Source organism: Ceratotherium simum, chromosome 22 (assembly GCF_057802395.1).
Source record: "Ceratotherium simum simum isolate JZ-2026a chromosome 22, ASM5780239v1, whole genome shotgun sequence".
Classification (NCBI taxonomy): Eukaryota; Metazoa; Chordata; class Mammalia; order Perissodactyla; family Rhinocerotidae; genus Ceratotherium; species Ceratotherium simum.
Window position 1 is genome coordinate 2,584,897 of NC_141921.1, and position 20,317 is coordinate 2,605,213.

The following is a 20,317-nucleotide window of genomic DNA, read 5'->3' on the forward strand; positions in this document are numbered from 1 at the left end:
CATCATCATCATCATATTTGCTCATAAATGTTAGTTCCCCACTACTTTGGATTTTATACATTTAGATACATTTAGCCCTTATGTTGAATAAATTCTACCATAAGAACCCAGGCCATTGGCTAGGAGATTTTGCTTTGTACTTTCTATCTTAAGATAATTAATTTTCAATATGCCTCAAAACATCTTTGGGGAAAAAAAAGAGAAAGAAAAACCCTACTTCTTAGCTTGCTGGCTTGCCCTGTCCCATAATCAGAATCACACCAGTTAGGGCCTCATAGGCCACCTCTCAATTCCAAAAAATGAGCAGTCTTAGATTCATATGTAAATCATAATAAGTAGCTCCCAGCTCCAAAGGAGGGCTGGACTGTAATCTTCAGTGAAGCAATTTTCTCCCTTTGAAGGCTTAGGCTGGCAATTTCACAATTGCCTAGTAAGAATTGCATGCCAGGAGGCTGATGCCAGCCTTACAGATATAGCCCCTAAAACACCCACAAGGGTAGTCCAAATGAGCTTTTCTGGGCCCCTCCATCAACAGCAGCACAAGGCACATTTGATCTTTCTGTCTCTATCCCATTCACCCATCTGCCCAACTGGAAATTGACTAACTGCAATTACTTAATGCCTTTCCAGACATTTGGGGAAGGGATACCATGCAGGGATAGTTATTTCTATGGCTGTATTTTCCCCTCTGCCTTCGTACAGTCAGAAAGCAAGAGTCCTATCCTTCTTCTCGCTCTTGCAACCATTATCTCCAGCTGCTTTTTATTAGAGATACCTGCACAATTCTGAGTAGGTAGAGGTGACATCTGTTAAGTTAAAGCCGTATCACACCATAGTAAGAGGAAACAGGCGGACTCAGTCCTCGCTGGTAGAAGCTTCAGGGCCAATCTCAACCAGCATTTCTGTTTTAGCAATAAAGAGAAACATCTTCAATTATTTCACTTTTCTCCCTACCCTCCCATCTGGGAAAATCATGTGTCTTTGAAAGACTGGGTCAACAGGGGCAAAAAAGAACCAAAATAATATTATAATGTCTGGTGTGGGAATGGCAGGTAATTTATACTTCACTGATGTGTTTCTGGAGCAATTTTGAGGGCGAAATGTTAGCTTTTGAGGAGATGAAAGAAAAATGAAAACATTTATTTGGTTAAATGGCTAAGTAAATAAACTGCCTATCAGACTCTCCCAGCTGTCAAGTCAAAGTAGCATCTGTAACAATGGGGAATTGTTTGGTCTGTCTCCCTTAGTAACAATAGATATTGCCATAAATAAGAAGTCGCTGTCATTTTTTTTAATACTGATCTTCGTAGTAGGAATCTAAGACATATAAAATATTACCTAATGGATTTCTAGTGTCCAAGGGAAAAGAAAGCTGAATTTCAGATGCTTAGGGAGGAAGAATCTTTAAAAAAAAAAGAAAAAAAAGGAAAGAAAGGAAGAAAAGAAATGCACCGAGTCAGGGGACATGGTTTGAATTATGCTTCAAAGCAGATGACCTTAGACAAGCATATAACCCCTCTAAAACCCAGCCCCCTCATAGAGACAATTACAACCGCTCCCTCCCCAGGCTGTCCCAGAATCAGAAGATATCATGAATATGAAAATACCTTGTTAAGCTTTGAAAATAAAATACATGTATTTGGGATTATTATTACTATTCTGTTTTTTAAATAGAACCAAACAACAGAGCCTTAAAACTGAGAGCCACAAAACTAGAAAGTAATCTGTCTATTTCATGGACACAGCTCTCGGAGGCGAGTCCAGCCCAAGCCTTGGAGGAGTTCAGCCAGGAGGTGGGATGGGCCTGGCTGAGGGAGCACTGGCCAGGATGAAGAGGTGGGCTTGATGCCAAAGGATATTAAAAGATGAGATCAGGAGGAGGTTGAGACTGAAGGGAAATGGGAGATGAAGAAGACAGCATGAACTAGGATGACCCCGGGTCCCTGACCTGGGGATCTAGGTGGTGCCAATTACTGTGCTAAGGAACACAGGGCAGCATGCTTGACCAGAGAGAAGGCAAGTTTATTTTGGGACTAGTTGAACTTGAGGTGTCCATGAGACATCCAAGTAGAGATGCCAGGAGGCTGCTGGATATGAGACAGTGGGGGTCCAAAGAGAAAACCAGACCAGAGGGCAAGATTTCAACGTGGTTTTAAGCCATTGAAGTAGTGGACACTGGAATACACTGATCATTTACATCAGAGGTTGGTGGACTCTCGGTAAATATTTATGCTTTGTGAGCCGTACACTCTCTGTCACAACTAATCTACTCTACTGCAGTAGCAGGAAAGCAGCAAAAGACTGCATGAACGAATGAGTTTCAAAAAGACTTTATTTACCAAAACAGGCAGCCCCCAGAATTGGTCAGTGAGCTGTAGTTTGCTGACCTCTGATTTAGATCACGCTCACTGTTTCTAGCATCACTCTGCAGAAGGTAATCACAATGGCTTTCATTTACTACTACTAATAAAATATATTAAAAAATTACTAGCATGTTTATAGCACTTTCATGAACATCACCTAATTCAGTCCTCAAGGGAACACTCTTAAGTATTTTTATTATTCCTGTTTCACAGATATGACAGGTAAGGTTCCAAGGTTAATGACTTGATAAAAGCATAAGATTCTCCTGTAATGGGGCTAGGATTTGAATCTAGACCCAGATTAAATAGCTCACAAGCACTCAAGCAGGACTGGGACTCCTGGGTTTTAGCAGCTTCTCTTCGACTTAATCACTGTGTAACTTGAGGCAGATGGCTTCCTTCCTGACCTTTGGTCACCTCTTCTGTAAAACAGTGCCCAGAGGCCCTTCTAGCTCTGACATAGGGCCTTCTAACTTGCCTCAAGTCACCCAGCTAGAGCTTGGAAGACCCAATCCTCAAACAAGATCTTCCAACAGCACCCCTCCCCTAGGCTGTCCTTGTTCCCAGCTAACAAAGGACAGGACGAAGTCCTTTAACTATGCTGACTTCATTAGGGTTCTTGGAAACTATCTGCTTGAAATCCAGGACCGCTCCTGACGACCGGCACCTTGCTCAGGACAGGGCCTCCTGCTCGTGGCAGAGAATTAGTATCAACAGCCTCACTGTCCTTGCCTGCTACGTGACAAGGTCAAGAAAGATGATATACATGTGCAAAGCAGATAATTTGTGCCCATAATCGTTATTATTGATGGGGAAACGCAAAATTGATCAGAATATGTGCAGAGCCCCCAGGAACTCAGATTGTGCATCTCTGTGGTCACCAAGTGGGTTTCAGCACCAGAGACCCCAGGAAGCAAGTGCATTGGCAGCAGCATTAATCTCTAAGTATTATCATTAAATCCATCCTGTTTTGAAGACTTTTCTACCCTGAAGGCCAGATTTTTCAGGCTGCAAGTCGTCAGAAAGCTTTATATTTTTCCTTTCCTTCGAATAAAAAGGAAAGGAAGACTCCCACCACTTGTTAAAATCCTTTATGTTATGAGTTCACTTGTTACTTCTTACAATCCCATGATGTAGATGTTACAAACCCCATTTTATGGGGTTGATGACGATGAAGAAACTGAGGCCCAGGTAGTTAGCAAGATTGCTAGGGTCTTCTGGCTCTAAAACCCTTGCATTTTTGATGACCCTATTCATGTATTCACAGAGAACTTTGAGTTATTTCAGCCTTGTTTTCACTCCCTAGTTACCACCGCCTTGTTCATTTGCCAAGCTAGGAAATGCGAAACCCCACTGAGCTAGGCTCCACGGTGGGCTGCAAGACCACAAGGCTGAAGTTGTTGCCTCATCAGGGTGACTCTGAGGGACTCAAGCTTTGCTCACCTCCCTGCTTCTGTCTGACCCCTGGCTTGGCTCGCCGCTGACCTCACCCCCAGGCTCCCAGGATGGGGTAGAGGGGCTCGCTCAGCAAGGAGATTGCAAGATTGCATGGTGCACATTGACCTCATGTCCGAGACCCCCTGTCTCAGCATGCCATGTGTTCTCTCCACTAATAATTTTTTTGGACATACCTTTGCTAGATATAGCCAAGCTTTCCAAAAACAAACATAATAAAAATTAAGTGGATGCAAAGTAATAAGCACAATTAGGTGGCTTTCAAAAGGGGCTCGTTCTAATGTGGGCTAGGAAACTATCTGCCCCTACGCTCCAAGCCAGAGAGCTGGGATAGATGGGGGAAGTGAGAGAACAGGCTCAGAGAGGGGTGTCCAGACCCTGGGCTGCCCTCCTGGCTCCACTGTTCCCCGTGGACTCTTGGCAAAACAACCCTCACGTTGGGGGCCTCAGTTTCTTCCTACAGGAAAGGAGCTGTCAGCCTGAGGGCCCTTCCTGCTTTGACAAGAGGGAACACAGGGTGGTGGAGAGGACGGTGAGCTTAAAAAGACCTGGATGTGTTTATATGAAACTCTAGGAAAAACAAATCTGATCTGTAGTGGCCAAGAGCAGATCAGTGGTTGAAATACTGGAAGAGTTGACTGAGAAGGACATGGGAGTTTTTAGGGTGAGGACCTGTCCTATAGCTTGACTGTGGTGGGGAGGGCCACACGGTGTATCCATTTGTCAGAATTCATCAAACCATACACTTAAAATGGGAACATTTCACTGTATGTAAATTGTACCTCAATGAAGTTTATTTAAAAATAAGGTAAATTCATAGAGATGGAAAGTAGATTAGAGGTTACCAAGGGATGGGAGAAGGGAGAATAGGGAATTACTGCTTAATGGGTACAGAGTCTATTTGGGGTGATGAAAGATTTTTGGAAATAGTGGTGATGGTTGCACAACATTGTGAATGTAATTAATGCCACTGAATTGTACACTTTAAAATGATTAAAATGGCAAATGCCATGCTATATATATTTTACTGCAGTAAAAAAGAACTAAAAAAAATAACAAACCTGGTTCTATGCCAGCTCTGCCCTGTGTTGTTTGAGTGACATTGGGCAAGTCACCAAACTGTGAAGAGCCTTATTTCTTTGCTGCAAATGGAGGTGGGAGTACCCAGAGCACAGCCTCAGTGTGATGCCCAACTGAGATCATGTACGTGCTATAGGAATGTTCTTTATAGACTGTGTAAGTTCCTGTGTATGTAAGCTCTTATATTCTAATTCGGTGATTCTACTTAGCTGGTGTACGTAAGCTCGTAATTCATACTTAAAGTAGTCTGCGAACATGTGGAAGTCTGTGTTATCCACGGGCCCCGCAACCAGATTCTTGAGATCGACTGCACATTCTTTGTGCAGTTTCCCCAGGCTGATCCAGTACCCTTAGTAGGTTTCATGACAGAGCCCAGTTCCAGTTGCAACTGTGTGCTATGAAGGAGAAGCAATTTGGAAAGCCCCCTACAGGTAATTATTAGGCTTAAAAATGCTTTCTATAAAGGAAGAATAAAGCCACATGTCCAGACGAAAGGGACCTAACCTTTTTTGGAGTACTCCTCTGTGCTAGACAATCAACGTGTATTTTCCCCTTCAGTGCTCACCACACCTCTCACAGAGAGGATTTCTAGCCTCATTTTACAGACGAGGAAACTGGCACTCAGAGGGGTTAAGGAACCTGCCCAGAGTCCTAGGGTCACTAGGTGGGTAACAGTGAGGAAGAGAACAGCAGCCTGACGGCCAGGAGCTGGCCCGGCCCTCCAGCTGAGCCTCAGTGTTCTTCTGCTGAACACGAACATGTTCACGGAACATCCACAGCACACAAGGCCACTGTGACCGTGATAGGTCAGGACAAACCAAGACCCCTCAGTAGCCAGGGCTGAGCACAGGCGGACGTGAACATTGTCCACGCAACAACCGTGACTGGACACCCCCTCTCCTGGCTTTAGCCTTGCTCCCTTCTTCCTGCCTTCCAGATAAGAATGACTAAGATAATACTCTCGCTTCCTGACAGCATCCAACCCAGAGAAAAACCTTAGTTTCTTGACTCTCCCCCAAATCATCTAACCAAAGCCCGAGCCTATAATAAGCCCTTTCTAACACCTTCTTACAGAGGTGCCCGTGGTTCCCTTCACTGCAGGGAGTAATAAACCCAACTTGGTCAACCGCAGGTGTGTTTCTGGTGGACCCTGGCTGCAGGGAATTGGCGGTAAACAGTACTGGCCGAGATCTGCCTGACTTCAGATCCGTGTGCTTTCACTGCACCTCCCAGCAAACAGGATATTCAACTGAAGTCAAAGGTTGGGGGGTTGATTTTGTTTTCATTTTTTCTGTATGGTTTCCATCTATTTTGTTGTCCTCTAGAAACGAAGGTATTAATATATCAGAATCACATGTGAGCTTAAAGTTCATAAGTATTTGCCAACTCCCAATAAGAGAAAAACCATTCATTCACTCACTCACATCCTCATTCTCCATGTTAGTGGGTGGTCTCCCGTGTTCCAAGCTCTGGCTCAGAATTTGGGACACGGCCGTGAAAGGCACAGTGGAGCTCACCTCATAGAAGGTACTGGGAGATAACATGATGGCTATGCAAACAAAAGTCTACACAGGGCACTGCAGGAGTCTGGGAGCAGAGTAGCCCACATCGCCTGCAGCGTCCAGGAAGCCTTTATATTTGAGCTGATTCTGGAAGTATGAACTCCCAGGTGCAGAACAAAGAGAGGCCCTGAAGGCAGAAGGAACTGCCTGTGCAGAGTCTCAGAGATGGGAAAGTCCTGTCATGTCTGGGTGACAGAAGTAGAGTACAGAAGGTGGGGAACAGGAGAGGGAGGAAGTAGATGAGGCTGGACGAGAAGGTGGAGCCATATTGGAAGAGCCTCGTGCGCCATACGGAGGGGTTAGCATTATCCTTGGGGTAATAAGGAGTCAGGAGTGTTGTTTCAAGCAGGAGACTGGTGTGACCAAATCCATTTCCGAAAGATCTTTCTGGCAGAAGCATAAAGAATTTTTTTTAAGCATGATATACGTGATCTGAAGGTTGAGTTTTGATTTATGGTCTGGAAGGGGCATTTATTAGCTCTAATGGACTATGAGACTAATGGGTCTTGTGTGCCCAGCTAGGGAGCTTTGACCTTACCCTGTGGGTGATGGAGAGCCTTTGAAGGATTTGAAGCAGGACAGAGATGTAGTCAAATCTGCCAAAAAAAAACCCCACATCAACAGCATGCTATGTTAATGCGTGATTCCTTTAGACTTTTTGGAATATCAAAATAGCCTGAAGGCCCCATCATGACCTTGCCAGAAGTCAGGTCGAAAATTTCTAGATCAAATGATTTCTTAGCTCCCCTCCAGCTCTGACAGTCTAAGATTCTGTAACAAGGAAGGTAAAGCTATTGCCAAAACGTATAATGCATCACAGTGTCAGACTTTGGGATTATATGCTGCTTGGGGTTTTCCGCACCACTGCTCTCCTTCATTAGTGGGGATAATTGAGAGTTGACTGCAGTCCTTACCGCTGCTGTGATGGGTATTTGAAGCTAAATTCCGGCAAGAGGAGATGTGTGAATATTTATCTCAGCTGCAGAAAGTTAATGCAGTGTGGCATTAATTACCCTGTCTGAGCCTGCTGTCTTCTGTTTTTAGGTGTCATTCTCTGTTGAATAAATTAGTCTCCAAAATTAGAATAGAGCAAATTGTAGGGTGAGATCAAGGCAGCCTGACTTCTTAGGGCATCCAAAAAGAAGAGCAGGCTGAGAAAGTACCCAGGAAAGATAAAGATACATCCTTGGAAATGTCTTTTCCCAGTAGCTGTAGATAACTACCTTACTACTCTACCTTTGCTCCGCCCACCCCACCCCCAAACACAAACACACTGTCAAGCTACAGGTTTGGCCTCACAACAAGTTTTGAAACATTTCAAGACATTGGCAGAGAATAGATTAGGTGCTTAATAAGTCATCTTGCTGTAGATTTTGATAGATTAGATTTTGAGAGAGTAAAGCCAAATTGGAGTGTATTTAAGACAAAGAGATCAGAACAATGAAGCAAGTAGAAACTCTATCACAGTCATTCATTAATTCAACAAACCTTCACTGAGCCCCTACTGTGCTAGGTCCACATATGTGAAATGGCAGAAAGAACTGGCAAACCATAGCCCAGAGGTTGGATGTGGAAAAATATGGGCTTCCATACTTTCTGTCTTTGGATATTTGGAAGAAAGATTATATCTATTCTTTATGTTTCTGAAGACAGTATGAAGTCCCATGGGTGGAAAGCATGGGAGAACGTGTTGGCACTCTGTTATATTACAGGATAGGTGCCTGGAAGGGTAGGAAGCTCCTTCTCTGTGGAAGAATACAAACACAATGAGTTCTAGAAGAAAACATCATGGATCTGATGTCAGGAGTCCTGGATTCTATTCCTGGCATGGTTACTAAGTAACCTTGTGACTCGGGGGAAATGAGAGCTTTTCTCTGGGCTTCCGATTCTTCATCTGCACAATGATGGATCTTGGCAAAATTATCTTCTAGTCCGTTCCCACTTTACAATCAAAGCAAGCTATATGATAAATACATGAGAGACAGCACAATGACCTTGAGATCACACAACCTCCCTGACCTTCAGTTTTTATCTGCAAAATGAGATGGAAAGAATAAAAGCCACTCCCAGGACTGATAGGCAGATTAAGTAAGACCTGAGAGTGCTTTATAAACTCCAAAGCATTCTACAACACTACAGATGGAAGGGTTGCTTTTTTATTATTATTATTTTATTTTTTAGTGTGGCTGTTATAATAAACTAGAAAAAGCACTGGATCCTACTTTCAGGTCTCATGGCCCAACTTACTAGCTGTGTGACCATGGGAAAATTACTTAACTTTTCTGTGCTTGATTTCTCATTTGCAAAAGAGCTAATGCATCTGCTTTACAAGCCTGTTGTGATGAGTTAAAAAGACAATGTACTTGAAACTACCCAGCATGGAGCTAGACACGTAGTAGAGGCTCATAGAGTGTCAGTTCAGTCTTATGGTTCAAGAAAATAAAAAGGATCTATTCTCACATGGCAGGAGGCAAGCTAATATATAAACTATGGCAGAATTAAGGTATCACTGCGTCCCTTTAATTCTGGCAGAAACATCCAAGAGTGACAGCATAAAGGTCAATTTTAACAGAAGGGCTGATGCATGCTTAAGACCAGACTATTGATCTGATCTTCTTGGCTGATGCAACCTGGGCCATCTCAACATGAACTGAGTCAGAAGTGGTTTCTACAGGGCCAAACACTGTTTCCCATTTACGTTTGGATTAAAGGCTTGCTGTGTCGTATACTGGTGAGAATTCCTGTGTATGTCTCAGGACAGCCCCATGAGTGCAGGCAAATGAATGCTCAAGCCTAAAACAGCAGACTGAATGGAAACAAGTCCCAGAAGACTGTAACTAAGAGCTAAAGGCACAGTTGCTATTTCTCTTGCTCCCAAACACACTCAGTCATCACTCCTTGTAGAAACCCAAGAGCAGTTCGAAATAGAAGTTCAGCAGTCTTAAGTGGGCATCCATGAAACTATGTTGGAAAAATGTCCACTTGACTCATGGTAATTGTCACTGTTTTCTGAAGACCTATTACTGCCAAGCACTGTGCTAGATGCTTTATGTATATTATCTCTAATTCTCAAGAACCCTGTAGAATAAACAGTATTATTCCCATTTCATAATTGGGGAAACTGAAGCTAAGAAAGGATAAGTATTTTGCGCACATCCCACAGCTTGTTCAGCTCTCTCTGCTATACCATGCTATTTCCCAACAGGGTAATCAGTCTCAGCTTGAAAGCCAAGGACAAAACTGGGTAAGTAGTTCTTGATGATAAAAAAAAGTTGCCAAAATGATATGCACCGTGATCACATATAACCAAAAATCACCTAAGGTCATCTGTCAAACTGTCACCTTTCTGTTCTAATCCCAAACTGTCCTTCCCAAGCCATCTCAGAAAATCCTGTCTGGAAAAGAGCAGGTCTCACTTTGTTCCTCTGTCCATAGGAGCTGGAGCCTCTCTATGCGCAGATCAACAGACCTAAGAAATAGCATCGATGCAGGCTCGTGGCGGGTGCTTCAAGACTGCCATGGAAATCAGTATCGAGACAGGCTCTCTTGTATTCTTTCACCTCACCTCATCCCATGAAGAAATTCATGATTGCCCAATGGAACTCGTTTGGAAGAGGGAACTAAGAGTTTTTGGCAACCAATGGCAGATATGTATGGCAGCACAAAAAAAACCCCACAAAAGTATAAAAAGTCATACCCAACATTAAATCACAAATCAAGCAAATGCTTACCTGACAAATATTCTGAGCTCTCTTAGCATGGGTTTAAGATGACCCAGTACACGAAATCATAATTCTCTCTTTATTTCTCTACCTGTTGACCATTGTAGAGACATCAAATTTGGAGTGACAGGCCTCAGAGAGTTACAACAGGGTTGGCACTGACTTCTTTTAGGCAAGAGCAAGAGGTCTTTTGTGACCTCCATATGCTTTTTGACATATGATAATGTTTTCTCATGACTCCACAGGGCCTGGTCTGCCATTTCCCCCCCTTTCCTTTCTTTGTCATGTTTGAAAATTAATGGGTGTACAAATTTTTGTATTGCTTTTGACTTTTTTTAGGTATGGGTGAAGAAATCTAACTGGAAAAAAAAAATGCCTCATATGAAATGAATTAACTTGAAATCACAAGACAAATAAGTGGTTGATTATTCTTTATGATCAAGAATGTTGCCAAAACAACCCTTTAGCTCTTCTGCATCCTGGTGAAGAAAGACAGCTTTTGGTCTGAACCTTCCTTCTGTGAGTAGGAAAGGACATCGAATCCCATTGATGAGAAAGATGAAAAACATATCTGATTTCCTAAGAAGCTCTAAACTCTAAGTACAATAAAATGATATTTTTTATTTTTCCGATATCTTGCTGCTGTGATGCTATGCAGACAAGTGTCTTCTCCACGTGCCATTTTCAAAGAAAGTCATTTGCCAAATAAGTCTGGTACAATCCTGGTAATGTGGTTTTGGACCTTAAAAACCGACTTTCTCATGGAACAATGGTGACATGAATATTCAGAATAACAAACTGATTCCGTGGTCACAATGGTTCATCTCTATCTCTTTTTGTACATCAGAAAGTTCAAATGGGATTTTTATTTTATAACTTGAAAAAAAAACCTTACCATTAAACTCTTTAAATATTTAAGGGAAATGGCTTTAAGGAGTTCTAATGAAAAAAAATTGCCAGTTTTTTTTGTAAATATAAATGTTAATGAAAATGCTTTTTAATAATGCCATGACACTGTAGAGAAGGTAGCAGATTGAGTGCAAGATGTGACAAAGTTGATGGATGGGGCTCACTTTCCAGATGTTATTCTGGAGCATATGGCAGGAAACAGGAGTTCAGGGACAGCTGGCAGGAGCAGTTGGCCAATCAGCAGCTAGTGAACAGGAAGGGAGCAAGTGACTCCAACATCCAGCCTTTCCACAGGAGTACCTGCCCTCTGCACCAAACAAGAAAAAGACGGTTCACATTGTGAAGGCCTGTCCTTCCGATTCTGAAACCCTCCCACCTCTCCACTCCCACACACCCCCATAGAAATCACTGGACTGTTTGTACGTGAAACAGAAGAGTTTAAGCTTCCCTTTTTTACATTTATGAGACAAAAAGTGCAGTGTTCGGTTCATATGTTTAGCACATGATTTTCATAAAGAATCTATATATTTTTGCCCTACAGAGAATTGTTCTACAGGTCAAATGTGTTTTCCTGATGTTCCTATGCAGTTACAGTATGTTGAATTTAGTGGTTTAACACTAAGAAGAAAACTTTAAAGAATCATGTGATGAATTGGGTTTGGGGGTAATTATGATGACTTGGATTTAAATTTGAAAAGTAGAATTTACATTCATATAATTGACTTAAATAGGCCTGTGTACTTTGGTTCTTCATATCAATAGAAACTAAAATGATTTGGAGGAAGGTATACTTGTTCACGAAGAGAAAATTGATGAAGTCAAGGTGATTGTTACTGTTTGAAGTCCAAATTTTATACTATCAGGTCACTGGAATCTAAATGTTTTCCAGTTAGGTAAACTGACCAAATGTCCATTACGGAAAGTATGTAAATGTCATCCTAATGTGGACGGTCTGAAGAACCAGAAAAGTGAGAGGGGCCCTTCTCCTCCCCCTGTAACTATCAGCTGTGGGTCCACATGGTTTCTCTGGGAATGTGCATACATGTTATGACTAGGTAATCCTTTCACGTGAAGGGGAAAATGGGAAAGGTGTGATAACCATGCAAGTTGTCCTGAAACCAGTTCGATTGTGTTTTCTGGCGATTCGATAAGATAGGCAGTTCCCACGGGAAAATGGCTTCAATTGCTGTGTTGTCCGTGATTCTGATTCTAAACAAGCGGTGCTATCTTCTCCTCGATGCGGCTGTCTTGAGTCTGTCTTGCAGTATCACACCACTATGCTGATTCTTTGGGTTGCTTCTGACACGTTCACAGTGAACTCCGGCTGATGTGGCTGTTTCAGGTACACCGTCTGGAGTTAATTTCATAGCAGGAAGTGACAGCCCAGTGGACTTGTCATCATTCATTGAATGTGATTGAGGATGTAACTGGCTCTGAACTTAAAGAAGATGCCCATGTGATGCATTAAAGTGAGGGAAATAAAGTCAAGATTTTAAACTGCCATCCATGTTATCATTGGCAGAATTCTGATTTTTTTACAAGCACTGTTTGGTGAGCTCCTATCCCAAGAGTGCAGTGAAATTTCCAAATAAGAGCTGAGGTGCCGATACCAAAAGGCCATGGGGAGTCTGCACAGTTCTGGTTAGATCGATAGAAAATCCACGCGTACCACTGTTAATTCCTCATCCTTCACTAGCACTAAATTTGTCACTTTAAATTTTGAAACCAGGGAAACGCCACCTGTCATTCTGTCCCATTCCCCATAGCTCTTCAATCTTCACATGCCACAAGACTTTTTTGATAACTTGTACTCATCCCAGTGTCTACTGAAACCCCATCATGTAATGTACCGGCACCTTCTTTTAAAAAAAATGTTTACTCTGTGGGTTTGGTTCATTTCAATTTCTGCGTTCTGACACATATTTTTTTAATAAAGATGAGAAAGAGAAAATGACTGTTGCAGTACATTTCTAGACCTACTTTAACTTTACCTCAGATGACAGTTTGTTAACATATACGGACACATTATTTTTAACTTTATGTACAATGCATTCAACAGAACAGCGAAATTTTTAGAAATTTTCCATTAATTTCTGTAACACACCATGTAAAACTGTTACAAATAAACATGTTTGAGAACAACAGCTTAGCCTGGTTTTATTCCACAGTTTCTAATGGATATCCAGGCGAGGGATAAGCTTCCGTCTGACCTGGTGAACGCCTCTGTTTTCCTGGCACTGGGCCAGAGAAGGAAGCTTCCTTGAGGAGTTAGATCAGTTGGCCTCAGTTAAATTCAGGTACTTGCTGCACTTGGAAAAGCAGCCACAGTGAAGAATGAGGAGGATGTTGTGGGGAAAGGCACACCCTGTATAGCTGTGGTGTCTGGACCACATTTAGCATTGGACTTGCAAAAGTGGGAAAGACCCCAGGGCTGGCCCTGTGGATTTGTCTTCTAAAACAATGCCCTGCTAAACTGTTGGTGAGAAAACCAAGGTTAATCTAGACTCTCAAAAGAGTTTGCCATAGTTCATTTCAAGGTCATCTGCTTTAGGGGACCCAAAGAAGGAAGCATTTATCTTCCCTCACATTCCCCACACACTCCACGACGGAAAACATAAGACGAAAAGAAGTCGGAAGCTGCACCTTGACTCTTATATGTATTGAAGAACAGAAAAAAATGTACGTGTGTGTGTGTATATATATTTATGCATGTATGTATATGTATATGTGTGTGTGTGTCATTTTTATCTCTCTTTGTAACTAAATCAGTTTGTCTATCCAATAATCAGCCAGATTTCAGATTACAATTAGGTCATTGAGATGCCAGAAAACACCTCGATTTAGGAATGGTTATATAAATAGTTGCATAAACACATGCCCTCAATCTGGCCTGATTAAACAGAAAGTATTAAATAGATGTTATGGCCAACTTTAAGAAAATGAGAGAAAGGGCTTAGATTCCAGCAAAATAAATTTGGTACAGATAGAAGAAACTCTCCTACAGCAAGAAATGCTCACTCTTGGCTTATATTGTTAGAGAATGTTGCAGAAGCTTTTCTGAATAATGACAGTGGCTCATGCTGGTTGAGCAACTAATATGTGCATGATTCACGCTAGCTGCTTTATGCCTATTGCCTCCGTTCATTTTCTAAACAACACAGAGGGTAAAGAAACTAAGACTTGGAGAGATGGAATAACTTCCCTGGCCAGCAAATGCTAGAGTTGAGATTTGGATTTTGAGTCTCTTTACTCATAGTTGATTTTAATTTTTAGAAAAAGCTGGATATTCAGTCTTTTAAATAGTTCTCCATAGGCTTGTTGGAAAGCATTAACCTTTTATGCCTCTTCCCAAATCTCTCATTGATCTTTGGTAATAAGTTAGATTTCTAAGTTCCTTCAGTTTAAGTAAAAATAAAAATCTGTTAAATGTTACTACCTTATGTAGGTTGCTAAATACGTGGTTTCTTCTTTAAATGGCATTTTTGAAAGGGTGTGTGTCTAAGGGATAAAGAGTATAACTTTTTGTTTAACTGGTTCAAGTTTAGCTGAAACCAAGCACTGGTGATTTACTTTTCAAACCTAAATGAATCTTAAAGAAGTGACAAATTAAAAGGTGTCCTATTTAACTGCTAGGCGGGTGCCAAAATAAATCAGACAGACTATCTGCTTTCATTTTGTGCTTGAGAGCAAACCCTTGTTGTTTTGACAGTAACTGTTTTTTGTTTTACTCAGAATGACAGTAGGAAAAACGCCTAGAATAAAAACAGGTTTCAGTGAATCAACCTTCAAAGCTTTGAAAGCTTTTAAAAGATGTTTAAATTCAAGGGAAATGTGAGCAATGGTGCCTGAAAGATTAAAAAAAAAAAAAAAGTAAACAGATGTAAATGGCTTTCAAGCTCTTTAGTGACCAGTTCTCGGTATTTATGTTATAATATGAATAAGGGCTGCCGCTCTTGTGCTCCTGCTCTGTATGTGCCACTCATTTTCTGGCTATCATTTCTAAATCCCTACACAAACCCTGCGAGGAAAGTGGTCCCCATTTTACAGCTTAGGAAACGGAAACTCAGAGATGCTATGAAACAGCTCTCAGTTAACAGAGCCGAAGAGCTCACCCAGAGGCTGGCATAATTCCCAAGGTCTGATTCCCAAGATTCTTTCCTCTCCTGGATGGTTGTTTCTGTCTGCAGGGATTCTGTGATGTCAAATTGCTCATGCACCCTTGATAAAATAGTTCGAGTCTTTCTGTATTCAATTCCAAGTAGTGTCTATTATATTAGAAAAATCACACCATGCATTACTCTGACTGATTCAGTACAGAAATTGATTCTTAAGTGAAATGACTGTAGTTATTTTAAAACAAAGGGAAAATCCAGTTTTCTTCTCAAAAACAGTAATAGCTCTAACCCAGTCCAATGAATATTTAATTTCAAAACAAAACCCTGGCATTCACTTTATCTTCCAAGACACAGAGATCTGAAGAGGGAACCTTTTTGAACAGGTCTTCTGTTCATCCTTTGCTGGAGAATATTAATAACTGCCAAGTGGAAAATGTCTAAATATTCTTGCAAGGCGGCAGCCTCTAGTGACGTGGGTCTTTAATCTTCTGAACAGACTCCTGCCACTTCTGTCACTCACGCTGGGGTCGCAGCCTGGAGTGGGGAACCAGCAGGAATGGGTGAGATGGAATGAGCAGCAGTGGGGGCTGGTATATGGTCAACAGTAAGACGCTAAACTGCCCTTCTTCATACTGTACTTTGGGCAACTCTACGTGCCTTCCCTTTGGGGTGCAGATGGGGAACCCTGACGTCTGTCTTATTTCAGGTTATAGGTCCAAGTCACTCACCTATAGCTCAGAGCCATGTGCTCAGGCATCTAGGAACTTAGTTATTAAAGGAAAGTTGTTTCCTCTTACCTGTCTTGTGCCCTTTCAGACCTTCACAGAACAAAAAAGAAAGGTGCTCAACCATCACATAGCCCATGTTTATCCTTTTAGGATAAAGCAACATTATAGCATAAAATAAAAATAAAGGCAGCCTTACTCAATGGTGAGCCCATTTTCATCAGAATAGAGGCAAATGATGCAAAGTCAAGCAGGCGGGTAGGCACCCGATGGTTTTCTTTCTTCCTATTGGGTACTAAACTTAGGCAAAACCTGGGAAGTAGACTGTTTGACCAAATCTTCACCCTTTGGTTGTCATTTGTCTCTTTTCTCACATAAGTGAAGCACACTATCTTTACTGGCATGTCAAACTAGAGTAGTTTCTAGATGGTGGACTTTGAATTCAGAAAGTGTTGGTTTAGGTTCTGGCTCCATGACTTGCCAGTTGTTTGACCTCAGACAAGTCGCTTAAGCTCTCTAAAATTCGGTTCACCCTCATGTAAAACTGAGGCAATAATATCTACCTCATAGGGTTGTTATGAGAAATAAATGTGATGATTCCATACCTAGAACAGAGTAAATGCTCCATACCCGTTACCTGTTATTAATATCAAAGAAAGTCTGATAGCAACTTTGTATTTTGTACTTGATTCTTTCACTTTATACTTTATCCTTTCACATCTATTATCCCAGCACGGTGACTCTACTAAGTGCAGAATGGCAGTGAGTGATGATTATCTCTATTTCATGTCAAAGAAAGGCAAAGAAGCATACACATATCTCTTTGAAATTTTTTCAGTGGCAAAGTTTAAAGCAAAAATGTATCGTGGATTTATTCATGTAAGAGTTATTAAGCACATGCTATGTGCCAGGTCCTGTGATAAGCACTGGAGATTCAGAAATTTTTTTAAAAATATACACACAACTCTCCCTGCTTCAAGAAGCTCAGATTCTAGTGGGGAAAATAGGTTAATAGATGAATGAATTATAGTAGGATTAGTGCTAAAATAAAGACACGTGCTAGTATTACGGGAGTAGGAGGAGGAGGCTGTATAGAAGCGTTGATGGTCGAGTTGGGTCTTAAGAAATGAGTAGGAGTTGACCATGAGGCGATGGCAGTCGAGGGAAAAGTGTTAGCAGAACTGGCAGGGCCGATGAGCATGGTGTGCCTGGAGTGTCTATGAATGAAGGGAGAAAATGACTCACCATTTAAACTGTTGAATAACACAGAAAAACCAGCCTCTCGATTCATATGTCAAAGCTAGAAAACTAAAACATCAAAAAAGTAGTACAAATTATAGCCTAATCTTTCTAATGAATAATCTGAAATTCCTAAATTAAATATTAACAAGTTAAACACAGCTATAAACCATGACTAAATAAAGTTGATTCTTGGAATGCAATTAATAGGTCAAGAGAGACTGTCTCATCTTAATGGATGCCAAAAAGGCATCTGATGAAATTCATTATCCTCTTCAAGAAAAAAATTGGAAACTGGAATTAAAGTATTCTCTTCACATGATAAGGAATATTTATCTCAAGCCAACAGCCACTGTGAAATGTAGCAGTGAGACTTGAGGGCATCCCCATTAAAATCAGGTGGAGGTCAAGGCTGTCAGCCATTACTCTATCATTTAACATTATTCTGAAATTTGAGGCAATGCAATGCGCTAAGATAAGAAAAAGAAATAAGATATTTAAATGTAAAATGAGAAAATTATCAATGTTTGCAGATATTATTTATTTTTCTAGTACAAAGCATCAGAAGCTGTAAGAACTTTAATAAAAGAATTAAGGTGATTAGTTTAAAAATAATCATAAAAACAGTATTTTCTATATTGCTATAAATAACCTTTTAGAACACTTAACCAGAAAATAGATTCCATTAGTAATAACAACAAAAATAAAATAACCAAGAATAAATTTAGTACCAAAGATATAAGATTTAGATTAAAAAATTACAAAACTCTGTAAAAGGGCATAGGGTAACTGAACAAACTAAGGGAGGAAGGTTCAACATTATAAAAATGGCAATTCTACTTAATTAATTTATAGCAATGTAATTCCAATCATAATCTTGATTCTACATCTTCCATCACATATTCATATTCAGTCATATTCTAAAGCATCTGAAAGAGAAAAGCATGTGAGAATATTCAAGAAAAAAATTAATGCAATGAAGATAAACTTATACTATCAGATCTCAAAACATAAAGCCAAAATAATTTAAAATTATTGGTACAGGACAAAGAATACAATGATCAGTGAAACAGAATGTAAGGTACAGAAATAAACCTATGAAATTAATGTATAATTGAAACTATTCAGATCAGTGGGGCTAAAGACAATTCAAATAAATGGAACTGGGATAATAAAAACTGATAGAAAAAGTTAGACTCCTACCTCATGCTATATAGTTAATTTAATTCCATATAAATTAAATATCAAATGTATCATATGTGATGTGAAAGTATCTGGGAAAAAAATTAATGAATATTCATATAGGGGTAGAAAAGGCCCTCATAAGTATAACACCAAATCCAGAAAATACATATTTATAAAAATATGGACAGATTTAACTTCATGAAAATTTATATTTATGTAAAAAATGCCATAAACAATGTTAAAAGGCTATGGAAAATTAAGAAAATATTTACAGCATACATTATAAACAGTGCTTTACTATCCTGAATATACAGAAAGCTCCTAAAAGCTTATAGAAAAAGTTTATAGAAAAATTGGTAAATAATATGAACAAACAATTCCCAAGGAAGAAACACAAAGGGCTCATAAATACTAGCTAGATATAGAAAGCAACTAAGTTCTTCATCAATAGGGAGAACATTACCTAAATTGTGGCACTACGCAACAGTTTTAAAAAATGAGATGATTCTAAGTAAACTTACATGAAACAATGTCAAAGATGTATAAAAAGAGTGGCTTTGGTAAGTTCCCATTTCTATTAATAATATAAAAAGTATGTATGTATGTGGTTATGTATCCACAGAAAATTTTTATTATAGTTTTCAGGAAACTGCTCGTTCATTTAATAGATGTCTGTTGAGAGCCCGCTATGTGCCAGTCTTGTTTCATATGGTGGGGAATAAAAGACTTTGCCCTCATGGAGTGGTGTTGGGCACCTGCCCGCCCTCGAATGAATAACCCTAGGGAGAGGGCCTTGCGGGAAAGAGAACAAACTTCTCATCTAAACTAATTGTACTTTTTGAAATTTTATGGTACTACATACTTTATGTTTCCAATATTGTTAATGGCCAAAAGTATTTTTTAAATGCATAAATGTTTGTAATCAAAGATATTCAAATTAAGACAGGGTAATTTTTGCCTATTAGATTAGCAGTGATTAAAAGGAGATTACTCCTGTGTTGGTGAAGATATGAGGAAACAAACACCCTCAAACACTTTGAGTGTTTGATTCAAATATATTTTTAAATCAAAATCTTTTAAAAGGTTCGTAATCTTCAACATGGTAACTCCATGTCTAAGACTAGAATTTAAAAGATGGAAATTCCCATGGTAGTGAACAAAAGGGTATCAAGATAGTCTTCATTTATTATGTATAATAGAGAAATACTGGAAATCTAAATTTCCATAACTATGGGACTGTCTAAATGTTAAAGCTGTAGAATGGGATGCTATGCCTACGTGCTCAATGAGAAGCTTCTCCTAGACAGAGGCCATGTCTCTTGCATTTATCTTCAGCATCACTAAGTATAAGTTTATGAATGTGGACTACGCAGTTGTTAAAATAATGTTGTAGAACCTATATTTTATCCCATGGTTTCCCATGTGACTTTTTAATTAATAATTCAATATATCAGAGTGTAAAATAGTGTATACGTTAGGATCCTACTTTGGTTGTACAAATATATGCATTCACATACATTCATGGAAAAAAACTGCAAAAATCCAGATAGTAGGATTACATATGACTTCCATTTTCTTCTTTGTGCTGAATTTTTTTGTTTTTTTTTTCAGTTTCTCTATAATGAATATCTATTACCTTTTTAAGCAGTAAGAAATAAATCTTGTTTTAAGAAAGAAGGAGCCTTTAGACAAAGATGTTAAAAGCTGTGCAGGCATTGTAATAATAGGTAATATTTGTTGAGTTTTTAATTTGTTGCAGATACCAGAAATGTTTCACATAGATTATCTCAGTTCATCTCCCTCACCACAGCTCTGTGAGCTTTAAGCTATTATTGTTTCCATTTTAGAAATACAATCATGAGTCACCTAACGATGTGAATGCATTCTGAGAAATGCATTGTTAGGCAATTTTGTTGTTGTGCGAACATCACAGGGTGTACTTACACAAACCTAGATGGTACA

The 20,317-nt window shown here is 39.9% G+C and overlaps 1 protein-coding gene across 1 annotated transcript in view; it reads left to right on the plus strand.

The window, feature by feature from the left end:
• The window catches only part of DAB1 (DAB adaptor protein 1), a 282,123-nt gene extending 268,894 nt beyond the window's left edge, over nucleotides 1–13,229 (plus strand). Inside the window, exon 15 of the mRNA XM_014793827.2 lies at nucleotides 9,896–13,229. The gene's annotated coding sequence lies outside the window, so the exon portion shown is untranslated. The remainder of the gene's footprint in view (nucleotides 1–9,895) is intronic.
• The last annotated feature ends 7,088 nt before the right edge of the window (nucleotides 13,230–20,317 follow it).